This window comes from Colias eurytheme, chromosome 11 (assembly GCF_061535395.1).
Source record: "Colias eurytheme isolate Ceu_HAF_F1 chromosome 11, ilColEury1 Martin Lab GWU primary, whole genome shotgun sequence".
NCBI lineage: Eukaryota > Metazoa > Arthropoda > Insecta > Lepidoptera > Pieridae > Colias > Colias eurytheme.
Genome location: NC_142990.1, coordinates 10701464 through 10715966, shown reverse-complemented (window position 1 = coordinate 10715966; position 14503 = coordinate 10701464). Strand labels below are relative to the sequence as shown.

Genomic DNA, 14503 nt, shown 5'->3' with positions numbered 1-14503 from the left:
TTATATTCCGTCAATAATTTTTTGCTATAACCAATTTATATATTTTGTGTCATTTACCCTTTTTAAACAAATACCTACAGACTTAAAAGAAAAAAAAACAATAGGTAGATAATATTGCATGCTTAAAATATATTGCTAAAGTGAAAAATACCATGATTATTCAGTAGGTTTTGAAACGCAAATAACATAATAATTAAAGCGTGTTAGATTTTCCTATTCCTGAAAATTAAATTATTTTATATTAAACAAATAATATATTTCAGAAGCGATTACGTGACACATTCTGCGCACATATTGCTAACTATACAATTTAAATTCAGTTAGGAGAGCCATTGTTTAATAAATGTGTTCTACTGCTTGTATACTATTATATTTATATGCAAATAGATTTAGTTAAAATCCATACTAATACTATAAATGCGAAAGTAACTCTGTCTGTCTGTCTGTTACTCAATCACGCCTTAACTACTGAACCAATTTGCATGAAATTTGGTATAGAGATATTTTGATACCCGAGAAAGGACATAGGCCACTTTTTATTGCGAAATATGTACAATAAAAATGTAGTAGTTAATAATATCAAATCTTTTTTATTTCTTACTTTTCCGTTTTTGAAGTCGGTTGTTTTTAACGCAGTTATTTTTATTTAATACTTTTTAGTGTATTTTTCAACACGAATCAAACGAGCCCAAACTCGATAAAGTTGAGTCAATATACTACTGAGTTCCTATGGCCACCTTCCGATTCCATCATCAAATCAGCTTCATGTCATGAAAATGTTTCATCGCTATCAAATTTACATACGTATACAAAATTTCACGTCAATCGGTTACCGGGAAGTGAATCAAAGTTACTTGCTACATTGTATATCAACTTAGTCATCGAGTACAGACAAAAATGCTCATAAATTAATAAAAACTACTGGGCCTATCCGAAAAAACATACGGTGTACGGTGTACATACATACAATATACCGGCCGAATTGATAACCGTATAAAATCGCATGGAGGATGGAGGATCATAAAAAGCTCTAATCGCGCGGAAAGCCCTATATTCACAAAAAGCTCTATTCGCACGGAAAGCTTTATTTTCACAAAAAAGCTCTAATCGCATGGAGAGCTTAATTTTCACAAAAAGCTCTAATCACACAGAAAGCTTAATTTTCACAAGAAGCTCTAATCACACAGAGAGCTTAATTTTCACAAGAAGCTCTTATCACACGGAGAGCTTAATTTTCATTAAAAGCTCTAATCGCACGGAAAGCTTAATATTCACTAAAAACTAATCGCATGGAGAGCTTAATTTTCATTAAAGGCTCTAATCGCACGGAGCTTAATTTTCACAAAAATCTCTAATCGCACGGAGAGCTTAATTTTCACAAAAAGCTCTAATCGCACGGAGAGCTTAATTTTCACAAAAAGCTTAATTTTCACAAAAAGCTCATATCGCACGGAAAGCTTCATTTTCACAAAGAGCTCTAATCCCATGGAGAGCTTAATTTTCACAAAAAAACTAATCGCACGGAGCTTTATTTTCACAAAAAACTCTCATCGCACGGAGAGCCTAATTTTTGTCACTAAGCTCTAATCGCACGGAAAGCTTAATTTTCACAAATAGCTCTAATCGCACGGAGAGCTTAATTTTCACAAAAAGCTCTAATCGCATGGAGAGTTTAATTTTCATAAAAAGCTCTAATCGCATGGAGAGCTTAATTTTCACAAAAAACTCATCGCACGGAGAGCTTAATTTTCACAAAAAGCTCTCATCGCACGGAGAGCTTAATTTTCACAAAAAACTAATCGCACGGAAAGCTTAATTTTCATAAAAAGCTCTAATCGCACGGAGAGCTTAATTTTCACAAAAAGCTCTAATCGCACGGAGAGCTTAATTTTCACAAAAAGCTCTAATCGCATGGAGAGCTTAATTTTCAAAAAAAGCTCTAATCGCACGGAGAGCTTAATTTTCACAAAAAGCTCTATTCGCACGGAAAGCTAAATTTTCACAAAAAAGCTCTAATCGCACGGAGAGCTTAATTTTCAAAAGAAACTAATGGCACGGAGAGCTTAATTTTCACAAAAAGCTCTAATCGCACGGAGAGCTTAATTTTCACAAAAAGCTCTATTCGCACGGAAAGCTTAATTTTCACAAAAAGCTCTAATCGCACGGAGAGCTTAATTTTCACAAAAAACTAATCACACGGAAAGCTTAATTTTCACAAAAAGCTCTAATCGCACGGTGAGCTTAATTTTCACAAAAAGCTCTAATCGCAAGGAGAGCTTGATTTTCACAAAAAAACTCTATTCACACGGAAAGCTAAATTTTCACAAAAAAGCTCTTAATCGCACGGAGAGTTTAGTTTTCACAAAAGCTCTAATCGCATGGAGAGCTTAATTTTCACAAAAAGCTCTAATCGCATGGAGAGCTTAATTTTCACAAAAAGCTCTAATCGCACGGAGTCTTAATTTTCAAAAAATCGCACGGAGAGCTTAATTTTCATTAAAAGCTCTAATCGAACGGAAAGCTTAATTTTCACCAAAAGCTCTAATCGCACGGAGAGCTTAATTTTCACAAAAATCTCTAATCGCACGCAGAGCTTAATTTTCATTAAAGGCTCTTATCGCACGGAGAGCTTAATTTTCACAAGAAGCTCTAATCACACGGAGAGCTTAATTTTCATAAAAAGCTCTAATCGCACGGAAAGCTTAATATTCACTAATAAAAATAACTGCGTTAAAAACAACCGACTTCAAAAACGGAAAAGTAAGAAATAAAAAAGATTTGACATTATTATTTACTACATATTATTTATATGTGCTATTTATTAAAAAGGTTTGATGTCGGTGCACGGGCTTAATACTAAGTGCTTAATGTTCGGCACCAACTTCAAACCTATTTAATAAATAGCACATCCATACTTAATATTATAAATGCGAAAGTAACTCTGTCTGTCTGTCTGTTACTCAATCACGCCTTAACTACTGAACCAATTTGCATGAAATTTGGTATAGAGATATTTTTATACCCGAGAAAGGACATAGGCCACTTTTTATTGCGAAATATGTACCACGGGCGAAGCCGGGGCGGACCGCTAGTTAGTATATAATATATACCTAGGTACTAATATTATAAAGTGAAAATATTAAATAGTTTATTTTCGTTTGTTTGTTTCTTGAGATTTAATTGAAAAACTACTGTTTTGTGTTAAACATTATTTTTCCATTAAGTAGGGGGCTACTAAATGGAACTAAATGGATTTATTGAACATCATAGGCTAAATTTTTTATGCTAGAAAACAGAACCAAGATATGGGCTCGGTTGTAACTTGTACTGTAAAATAAACAAAAAGTTAGAAAGTTTAAAATTCATAAGTCTTGCGATTTCACTCAGATTAAATGCGACATTTTTTCAGGCAGCTCAATTTTTTTTCCGAAAAAGAAAACCCTAATTTAGTTTTTATAACAACAGCTATCTACCAGACAAAGCCGCCTAGACATTTCGAAGTTATCCGCCGCAAATTGACACAGATACAAGTTTTATTAAAACAATACAATTTATTTAACAAGAACACAAACAACGATATAAATAAAATACAAAATATTATAAATAAGTACTTTTTTGTTACATATGTTAATATTTATTTATTAAATTATTTTTTATGTGATATTCAAATGGGATTCTACTGATTACATCTTCTTCAGACGAATAGCTCTGTGTATTATCTTGAAATGATATGAATATAAGTCAGTTTTATTTATCTTTCATAAGGCAAAATGTAAAAACCAAGCTTTTAAAAATTTTAGAAAGATTTGCACCCATTTTCAATACCTATAAAGCATTAGATATTCATGTAAATAATCCTGGTTATATAAATTTTATGTAAATGAAGGAAAAGGTCTTACAAACTGCCATGTGATATAAGAAAGGCATTACTTTTTATAAGATCGCCTGTAAAAAGCATTCGTCTGTCTCAACCCGAATTGCCCCATGGCCCAAATATAACGGGACATTGGTCAGAAATGGGACATTATCGGGGCCGTTAAAGTGGGACATTATTTTTATTTATGTGCTGAATAAAGTGATTATTGAAATTAGGTGCGGTGTAAATCAGAGGTTTTTGTGGTGTATGGTTTTCTGGATATCTTTATGTTAAGCACTGTCAACGGATTTGTTTTATCTAGACGTAACCGTACTTATATTATATAGATTTTGCAGTGTGTAATCCCTACTAATATTATAAATGCGAAAGTAACTCTGTCTGTCTGTCTGTCTGTCTGTTACGCTTTCCCGCTTAAACCTTTCAACCGATTTTGATGAAATTTGGCACAGACAATCTTTAGACCCTGAGAAAGAACATAGGCTACCTTTAACTGCGAAATATGTACCACGGGCGAAGCCGGGGCGGACCGCTAGTAGTTTATAAGAATAAATATTATTAAAAAAGTGGTGATTGCTTTAAATCCAGTATTCTGTATATCCTCGTAAGCGAATAATTATATTCGTTACCTATTAAGGTTAGTTTGAGATATTTCTGAAGATTTATTTGGATTGATTTTGATGAGTGTTCAGATGAGTTAATAATCACAATTACAATATTTGTTTAATTTAGCATGAATTATTTTTACCAAGCATGTTGACCTATTAATAGAATATCTATTGTATAAAATTGAATGCTTCTTTATATTTAATGATACGCGAATATTGAAACACTCTTATTTATAAATGTTTCACCTGTAAATCCTCTTTATAATATAATCAATATTTGGTAACAGTTTCAAGTACTTCTGGCAAATAATGATAAAGATTGTTACGCATGTTTCCTGAAAATTTCGTTGCTATCTCTACTATCTGATAGCATTAAAACAAAGCAGAAGCTTATCTGATTTAGCTTTTACATGTGTTTGCTTTTGGACTCAGTGTCGATGAGTATCGGCTGATGACCTCTGACGGGTGTCGAAGTGAAGTACTGTCCGTGACAATGATTTGGGATTGTTGAAATTAGATTGGCGTGTATGGGGTTTGATTGAAAATCTTCGTGATGTCTACATCAGTTACTACTTACCTATACATATAATATTAAGGGGGTTGTCATGAAGATTTTCGAGTAATATCAGAGTAAAAATTAGTCCACGTATATAGAGTATTTATATGAGATGAATAGATTTATATTTTAACTCAGAAACTTCAGATATGTTTCAATTATTTGTGTTGTGCTTTTTTATGTCTATTGTCTCTTACATACCGATTTAGTAAGCTGCAGTTTATTTTATTGACCTCATCTTTTTACGTTAACAACGTTCGTAAGTGAATTGTATTTTTGGGTGAATTACATTATTTTTTACATATTCAATGAAAAATATACTACCTTGAATTCTCTTAGTATTAATCAAATTGATTAATTTGCACGGCTTTCTAAATGAGACACAAAAATGCCTTTAGCGGGAAACTCCATTAAACCTAAAGACATTAACGAAATAAAAATACCAGAGAAAATATCCTGCCCATGGCTAGAAGGGCTCTTAAGAAGGGCTCGGCTAAAAGCTGTTGTACCAATAGTTTCCTGTTATTCTTATGCTTATATTTATGTTATACCTGAGTTCTATATTCTTGTGTGAATTTGTTGTCCATTTTTCGATAGTTTAAGATGTTAAATATTTGGGTATATAGACAGATAGGTGGCTACATGGATGGATGTATTGAGAAGACAAATTATATTTAACTAGTGGTCCGCCCCGGCTTCGCCCGTGGTACATATTTAGTAATCATGTCCTTCTCCTGGCTCTAAACTACCTCCCTGCCAATTTTCAGCTAAATCGGTTTAGCCGTTCTTGAGTTATAAGTGGAGTTACTAACACGACTTTCTTTTATATATATAGACTAGCGGTCCGCCCCGGCTTCGCCCGTGGTACATATGAAAAATAGATGTTGGCCGATTCTCAGACTTACCCGATATGCACAGAAAATTTCATGAGAATCGGTCCACCCGTTTCGGAGGAGTATGCAGACTAACATTGTGACACGAGAATTTTATATATAAGACTAGCGGTCCGCCCCGGCTTCGCCCGTGGTACATATGAAAAATAGATGTTGGCCGATTCTCAGACTTACCCGATATGCACAGAAAATTTCATGAGAATCGGTCCACCCGTTTCGGAGGAGTATGCAGACTAACATTGTGACACGAGAATTTTATATATAAGAGATATAGATATATTGTTTTCGTAGCATCAATGCTGTATAGGTAGAAATAGGATATGGAAATTATGGAAATTATTTATAAAATTATTATTTATTACCTATATTACTCGTTATAATATTTGGCTTTGAAATATGTTTAGATAAAGTGCAAGTGCGGAAAACAAGTGATTCAATATATCCCAGCAATATGTAACAATTTCTAATTCTCAAAGTTAACAGATAAAAGTGTTTACCATTAACAAGTGTTGAATCCAACTTTGCCGTAACACATGCCATCTAAACACATTTGAGCCAAAACATTTGTTTGTATTAGTTGCGAAGAGCTTAACAAAATAAATGTACACGAACTGCGCTGTACTTTTCACGTACTCGGAATAAAAATGTAAAGCGCATTCAACATTTTATGAGTCATTTAACCCAAAGAACAAGTTCTCACCTTTATTTTACTGGAACGTACTCTCTGCATCTATTTCTGAAATTTCCAGACTATGAATGGTAAGTACCTGAAAGTTCACGCGATTTTCGACCTTATGTATATCAAAAGAGGTGATTATGGTGCAGTAAATTGGCTAACGCCTAATAACTTATGTGTTCTGGATAGTTTTATGTAGCGCGTTATCGTAAAGTTTTAAAGCAAACGGTTTGATTGGGTTAGTGTTTGAACGTTGTTTGTAATGAATTAATTTCAAACAGAGGTTCTTTACAAACTGTATGAATCAAACTCTAATTATTGGAAAGTATTGTGACAGTGTGATCTAAAACCGAGATAATATTAATGAAAGAAAATAATGTTTCAGTAGTACTTGTAATGAAAGCTCAGCTTAGTAAGCAAAATAACTTGAAAAATAAAAAATGATACTTAAAATGATGGTGAAGGTTAGGCTAGGTAATGACGATTATAAACAGTTAATAATTGTCATAAAGAAAATAATTAACACAGATCAAAAAAACTAAACACACAATATATAATCAACAAACCATAAACGATTCCCACCCAATTTATTTATACAAACACTACTATCGTATATTAAAACACTAAGTAAAATACAGCGAAAACAGGCAGACGTCATAACAACCAGATATATTAGCTTCATGATAAATAGCCTCCATTCTCAATATCGTTACACAAAAAATGATATCAGGCCACGTGCTTGCAATACTTGTTTCGCATTTCGCAGATTTAACGACCTTTTTCTTACAATTCGAGATGCCGAGACTCTTTTTATGTTACTTAATAAAACCTGTTGTAAAATCGAGAACATTCCCACTTTTATGGAGAGGAGTAATAGATATTTTATAGACATTAAAACGAATTGTATGAATATTTATTATCTGTAACGTCAACCTGTACCTTAGTGTGCATTATGTTTTTAAATTTAATTTGGTTTATTCTTATCTAAGCATCACTGTTATACTTTTAGGTGTTAAAATCCATGTAATTTTAAAATAATTCGTAGGCGATTAAATTTTAGATTCGCTGAAAACATAATTGCATTAGCAATCAAAGAATATTTATGGCAAATTCTCAAAGCATACGATTTTCAACGACCGTCAAACTGAGCTAAAACAATATGAAAAACCTGATTAAAAATACTTCTATAGCGTATTAAAATAAGATAATCACTCAAAAATCTCAAATAAAATCTTTGATGTTTAAACATTGCTATAACTATTGCGTAGAAATTCTTTGTATGCAATAAATTAAAGCAGGAATGTTTCATATAAATAAGTTTTTTTTACAAAAAAAAAAACACACTAGTTTTGAAGCGAATTTTTCCTCAATTTATTCAAAGGCTGTCCAAATGTTTTTTCTATTACTAGCGGACAGTATTCGCGTGGCTTCAGGAAAAACAAATTGTCTTCGTCAAATATAGATTTAACTAGTCATATCTTTATTTTGTTGATTTTTTATTACAAAAAGTATACATATTTCAAACTAGAACATATTCTGATATAAACCTACATATTCTGTGTGAATTTTCAAGTGATATAATATCTAAATATTATCTATATTACAGTTTCTCTTCCTTATATTTCAATACACCTATTGAGAGCTATAGAATCTATAATGGAATAAATGGACTCGGATTATTGCTTTAAAATTACGTATTTTGATTCTTTTTGAGACGTTTTAAAAGATCGTTTCGTAGAATTACATTGATTACTTTAAAGTTAAAATCCGTCTCAAGAAACTTCATTTATATCCAGCTAAAATTTACAAGAATCCTATTCTTTTTTAGATAATAAAGGTAGATTCTCCTAACTCGTTTTGTACAACAGATGGAATAAGTAACAATTCGAGCGCAAAACGTGGCTAGATTTTTTCACTCAAAACGTGGAGCAAATACAAGAAATATACAAGAATTCAAAGGGACGATCATTGAATTTATTAAGTCCTCTTTCGGTTATATTTTTTGCTTTGGCATTTATTGGCTGATATAATTGGGTTTGTTTATCGTTGCGTAAAGATGTGAATTACATACGACAACATTTTTCGAGACAGTATTCTCAACTCCAGATGTGTGAAGGTTTTATATGTAACTAGCTTACCGCCCGCGGCTTCGCCCGCTTTGTCTAAAACCTAATAAATTATATACTAAAACCTTCCTCTTGAATCACTCTATCTATTAAAAAAATCGCGTCAAAATCCGTTGCGTAGTTTTAAATATTTAAGCATACAAAGGGACATAGGGACAGAGAAAAAGACTTTGTTTTATACTATGTAGTGATTGAATGTATTTAGGACTTATTGTTTTGAATGCGTTCTCTTTCTGTCTATGTTGTTTGAGAAATAAAGAAATTTATCTAAATATTACACAAGGTTTTCCCTGTATTGATCACATTAAATGAAGACCATAAAATCCCAGACAGGACATATTGTTCTTTAAAGGTTTCTCGTATCTTTGTCAGTAGAGAAAAATGAGAAAAATAAATTCGTTATGAATTTTTACGATCACAATTTATAATTTTCCTATTATCGGTGACATTGTTTATGAAATAATTTACTTAACTAATACCTATTTGACTCGAGGCAAAAACCAGAAAAAGAGCACTTTTGGCTTTTATTTATTTCGTTTTATTCGGTATATGAAATAACTACAGAATTGTTTTAGCCCATAATCTATTAAATGAGATCCAGTATAACTTAATAGTTTTTCAGTGCCCTCAAGATGTCCAGGACGTAATAATTTTCATTCAGAAATAAAAACGTTCATACTATGATATATTTACGATATGACTTACAACCGTGAAGACTTACAACACAAAAATTATTTATAATTTTATGATCTCATAAAAACTTGTTTATGTGAAAATATTGGTCGCTTAATTTTAATTATGTTAAACAATTGCTCTGAAAGTGGGTTATGAGGAAATTTTTGACGAGGTTTATTTAATCCGCGGGGCACAGCTAGTTAACTATAAGCTTGGTGATTGTATAGGCTTATTATAACTTTATTCTATCAATATTAACAAATTCAGTTAAAAGCTCTAATTTTTCAATCAGGTAAAAATTACTTATGCAAACTTTATTCATTTTCCGGAAGCTATAAACGAGTCATGTTCGCAGTAAAGCAGATTGAAGAAAACTCGATTGATTGCTCAAAGCGCAAGATATTTAGAATGGGTAAATATAATTTGTGTACGTTAACCGCGGTTACGGTTCCGTTTGTACCACGGTTACGGTTACGTGCCTGTAACGAGGTAACCACTGCGTAAATTGAGTTGATTTACATCTTTGCTGAATATGTGTGTTTACTGCCGACATGGTACGTCGTAGTTATGGACTATGTTTGTGGAAAGAGCAATGGTAAGGAATTTAGCTAATGCTTCTTATGTATTGATAATAGGTACTTTTACTGTTTAGGTGTTTGGAGTAAATGGTTTTTTTTACTTGGGTACGGTAATTGAGTATTTGAATAAAAAAAAATTATTGATTTTTTTTATGTATTTTGAAACTTTATTATTAATAATATTGATATTTAATGCAAATAACTTACAAAAAAAAATTTTTCCGTTAATTATAAGCAATTAAAAATTGATGAAATTTAAGTTAGAATCACGTGACTAAAAACGCGCCATGACTGGTCACCACAGTTGTGACGTCATAATGTTATAGCTATTATTAACTGCAGTACATATCGTTTACATACGATTTGTTAGTTGGTTCCGAATTAGTTAGTTAGTTACGAATAATATTCTTGATGTTGATATATTTATGATCACCTATTTTTGTCAGGAGTTGCCTTTCTAGTATTCGTACATAATGGTACAAAACGATAACTTTTGAGGTTCGCCATTTTTAATATAAATTTAAATAATATAATTAACAATTAATATAATTAGTATGTAATTTAATAATTACAACAAAATTAAATAGATCAAAACACTGTATTTATTATTAACACGCTTTTATTAGCTTCACCTGTATGTTTGTATGTAACCGACTCCTTTCGAAGTTTCGACTCGATTTTGACCCACTTAAAACCGACGGATTTTGTTCAAATTTTGAACACTTATCAAGGTCCAATGACAATACAATAATATCATAAATTTATCCTGATAAGGATCGCCAGGATCAGCTTAAAACATATGTTTGTATGTAACCAATTCTCCTTTCGATTCGATTTAGACCCACTATAAACCGACGGATTTAATTTAAATTTTGTATACTTACTTATAAAAACCCGGTAACAATACAAAAATTTCATGAATTTATCTTTTTATCCTGTTTAGTTTTTCAAACTATATTTAATTTTCTATCAACTGCAATGAGTGAAAACTAACATTATGACGTCACACGCGCTCGGGTGACGCTTCGGGAGTTGTCGGCGTGTCTTCGGTACTGGATTCAAAGACTAATTTTTATTTTGAAATAACTTTTGAATTATTGCAAAAAAAATAAAAATAAAAACAGTTTTGTTATAAAACTAATATATAATCTTTCCATTTATCACAAAAAAAAATTTAATTCAAATACTCAATTATAACGGGAGTAGGTGATTTGAGTAGATATTCAGTTACGCTAGTACTTTTTATACTCGTAAGTACTTTTTGAAACAAATAATAGATCATCCTTTTAAGCAAAGAAACTCGTTCAGTTAAACGGGTAATATATGCAAAAGTACGAGCACAGAATACTTAATAGTAGCTAATGCTAGTAGGGAGTAAAATAATAGATAAAAGTTATAAATATTTTCATATTATTTCTTTTTTACGAATTTAATTTCTTTCGTTTAGTTTAAATTTTATATGTAAGTGGCAGAAAGGTGGCAGAAATCATTGTGCTACATTTTAATATTTGAACCTTTTTTTGGCTTCTCATCAAGTGTGGGAGGCATATATACCTACACATATTATGTGGGAATCATTGTAAATTATCTTTTCAAATCAAATGAATGAAATTAAAAAATATTGCTGTTGAGTTTCTGTATGTGAAGGTAAAAGTTTGATTGTTAAATAATTGGGAGATAATATAAAAATTGTGATCTTCAACGAAATGAAACCTACTTACGTATCTTTATATTATACTAGCGGTCCGCCCCGGCTTCGCCCGTGGTACATATGAAAAATAGATGTTGGCCGATTCTCAGACTTACCCGATATGCACAGAAAATTTCATGAGAATCGGTCCACCCGTTTCGGAGGAGTATGCAGACTAACATTGTGACACGAGAATTTTATATATAAGATATAAATGTAACATGTAAAACTAAATATTTCATTATAGGAAATAATATAATGAATAAATCGCGTTTAAAATCCGTTAAAAGATCTTTAATTTCTAAATATACAGGGTGTCCCAAAAAGTAGTGATGAACGGAAGCTGGGAGGTAGAGGACCTAGCGGGCTATCCGAATCACCCCCATGTGTGTTATGCGATTTTTCGTATTTTCGGAGTTATTACATTTTTTTCAATTTTTCATCTATCGCCGAGTACGATGAGATTTTTATTTATGGTGACGTGAATTATTGCGCTAGATGCTTGATTTTTTTTGTGTGCTAAGCTGAAAGATAGGCCAATTCAGTATGGTAACATTTACTATCGTTAGATCTTCGAATGGAATAAAAAAAAGAATTAAATGCCAAGAAAGATAAAATTACCCAGTATGTTCATAACTTCAAGGGCCCATAAAAAAATAAAATCACATAAAAAAGGTTTTCCATTTGGCTTTTAAAAACTTGCTCTATCGATCAGGTAGCCACCATAAAAATTTCATTTTATTATTCTGAAGGCTTCAATCGAAAAATTGAAATCTAAATGTGGTAAGTGCAAAATTTTTATTAACATGATGATAATTAAAACCAATAAATAGGTGTTTAATTACCAGAATTTTTTTAAATAGCCCCGCTGTTGCTCAGTGCAAGTGCGACATCACCGTAAAAAGTTGTCTTTTAAATGTCTGAATGCTTTTTTATCATTTTTAATGGTTTCTTCTGCTACTATGAATTTCCGGGTTATTTCGTCCAAATTGGGGCATTCTCTCAAGTAGCCGAGGTCTTTTTAGTATCCCCATTGAAAAAAAATCAATGGGGTTTATTCGAGGGACCGTGGAGGCCAGGCTTTAAAGCAGGCGTCACCGGCGCATGCGCAGGCTGCAACGACCAATCCATCTTTCAGGGTATTTTTGCCCTTTAGCCTGGCCTCCACGGTCTCCGGACATAAACCCTATTGAATTTTTTCCGTGGGGATACTACAAAGACGAGAGACTGCCACAATTTGGACGAAATAACCCGGAAATTCATAGTAGCAGAAGAAACCATTAAAAATGATAAAAGAGCATTCAGACATTAAAAAGACAACTTTTTACGGTGATGTCGCACTTGCATTGAGCAACAGCGGGGCTATTTAAAAAAAAATCATTTTTAAACACCTATTTATTGGTTTTAATAATCATCATGTTAATAAAAATTTTGCACTTACCACATTTAGATTTCAATTTTTCGATTGAAGCCTTCAGAATAATAAAATGAAATTTTTAGGGTAGCTACCTGATCGATAGAGCAAGTTTTTAAAAGCCAAATGGAAAACCTTTTTTATGTGATTTTATTTTTTTATGGGCCCTTGAAGTTATGAACATACTGGGTAATTTTATCTTTCATAGCATTTAATTCTTTTTTTATTCCATTCGAAGATCTAACGATAGTAAATGTTACCATACTGAATTGGCCTGTCTTTCAGCTTAGCACACAAAAAAAAACAAGCATCTAGCGCAATAATTCACGTCACCATAAATAAAAATCTCATCGTACTCGGCGATAGATGAAAAATTGAAAAAAATGTAATAACTCCGAAAATACGAAAAATCGCATAACACACATGGGGGTGATTCGGATAGCCCTCTAAGTCCTCTACCTCCCAGCTTCAGTATATCACTACTTTTTGGGACACCCTGTATACTCGCGTAAAATCAAACATTAGAAAATATACTAAACTATATAGAGCTTAATAATGGCTGAAAGCTATTGCACAATGTTATTAGTAGGTATTTGAATTACGTGATATTGTGTAAATTACGCTTTAGGGGCAATTAAAACATATAACTTTATTGGTTTTACAGTTTGCGTAGGTTGAAAGAGATTAATAATATTGGATTTTATGTTGTTGTGTTTGAAGTTTTCAAGCAATTTAGCGAAATAAGCTTGAAATATTTTTATGTCTACCTCAAGTATGAGTTATTTAGTACTAGCTTTCCGCCCGCGGCTTCGCCCACTTTGTCTAAAACATAATAAATTATATACTAAAACCTTCCTCTTGAATAACTCTATCTATTAAAAAAAAACCGCATCAAAATCCGTTGCGTAGTTTTAAAGATTTAAGCATACATAGGGACATAGGGACAGAGAAAGCGACTTTGTTTTATACTATGTAGTATTCGAAATAAAAAATAGTAATCTACTGCACTATTCTAATCTATTAATCAGAAAGTTGAGATTCTTTTGTATATTATGACGTTTATAAGTAGCAATGATTACGGGTAGGTACTTAGATATTTATTTCAGGCGAAAACTTTCTTGTTTTAGTTGGTAACTTTCTATAGTAATTTACCGATTTTCAAAAATTCGTAACTCAAAAACTAAAAGTTTCCTACAAATGAAATTTCAGATTTAGGTTCCATAGCACAATAGCTAAGCAAGAAAAAATTTACGACTCGACTCGACGCCCTATAAAGTAAAGTTTGAAACCTAACGAAAATGTTTGGAAGGATGTTTGTTATAAATGTAAGAAAAAAACTATTCAACTTTAATTGAGAAATAATAAATATTAATTGATAGTAGGTAGGTAGTATGTATTTTACAACAAGTCTTT

General features: G+C 32.0%; 1 protein-coding gene across 1 annotated transcript in view; it reads left to right on the top strand.

The window, feature by feature from the left end:
* LOC149904855 (cardioacceleratory peptide receptor-like) overlaps positions 1–14503 on the top strand; it is a 97867-nt gene that overhangs the window by 23271 nt on the left and 60093 nt on the right. The window lies entirely within an intron of this gene.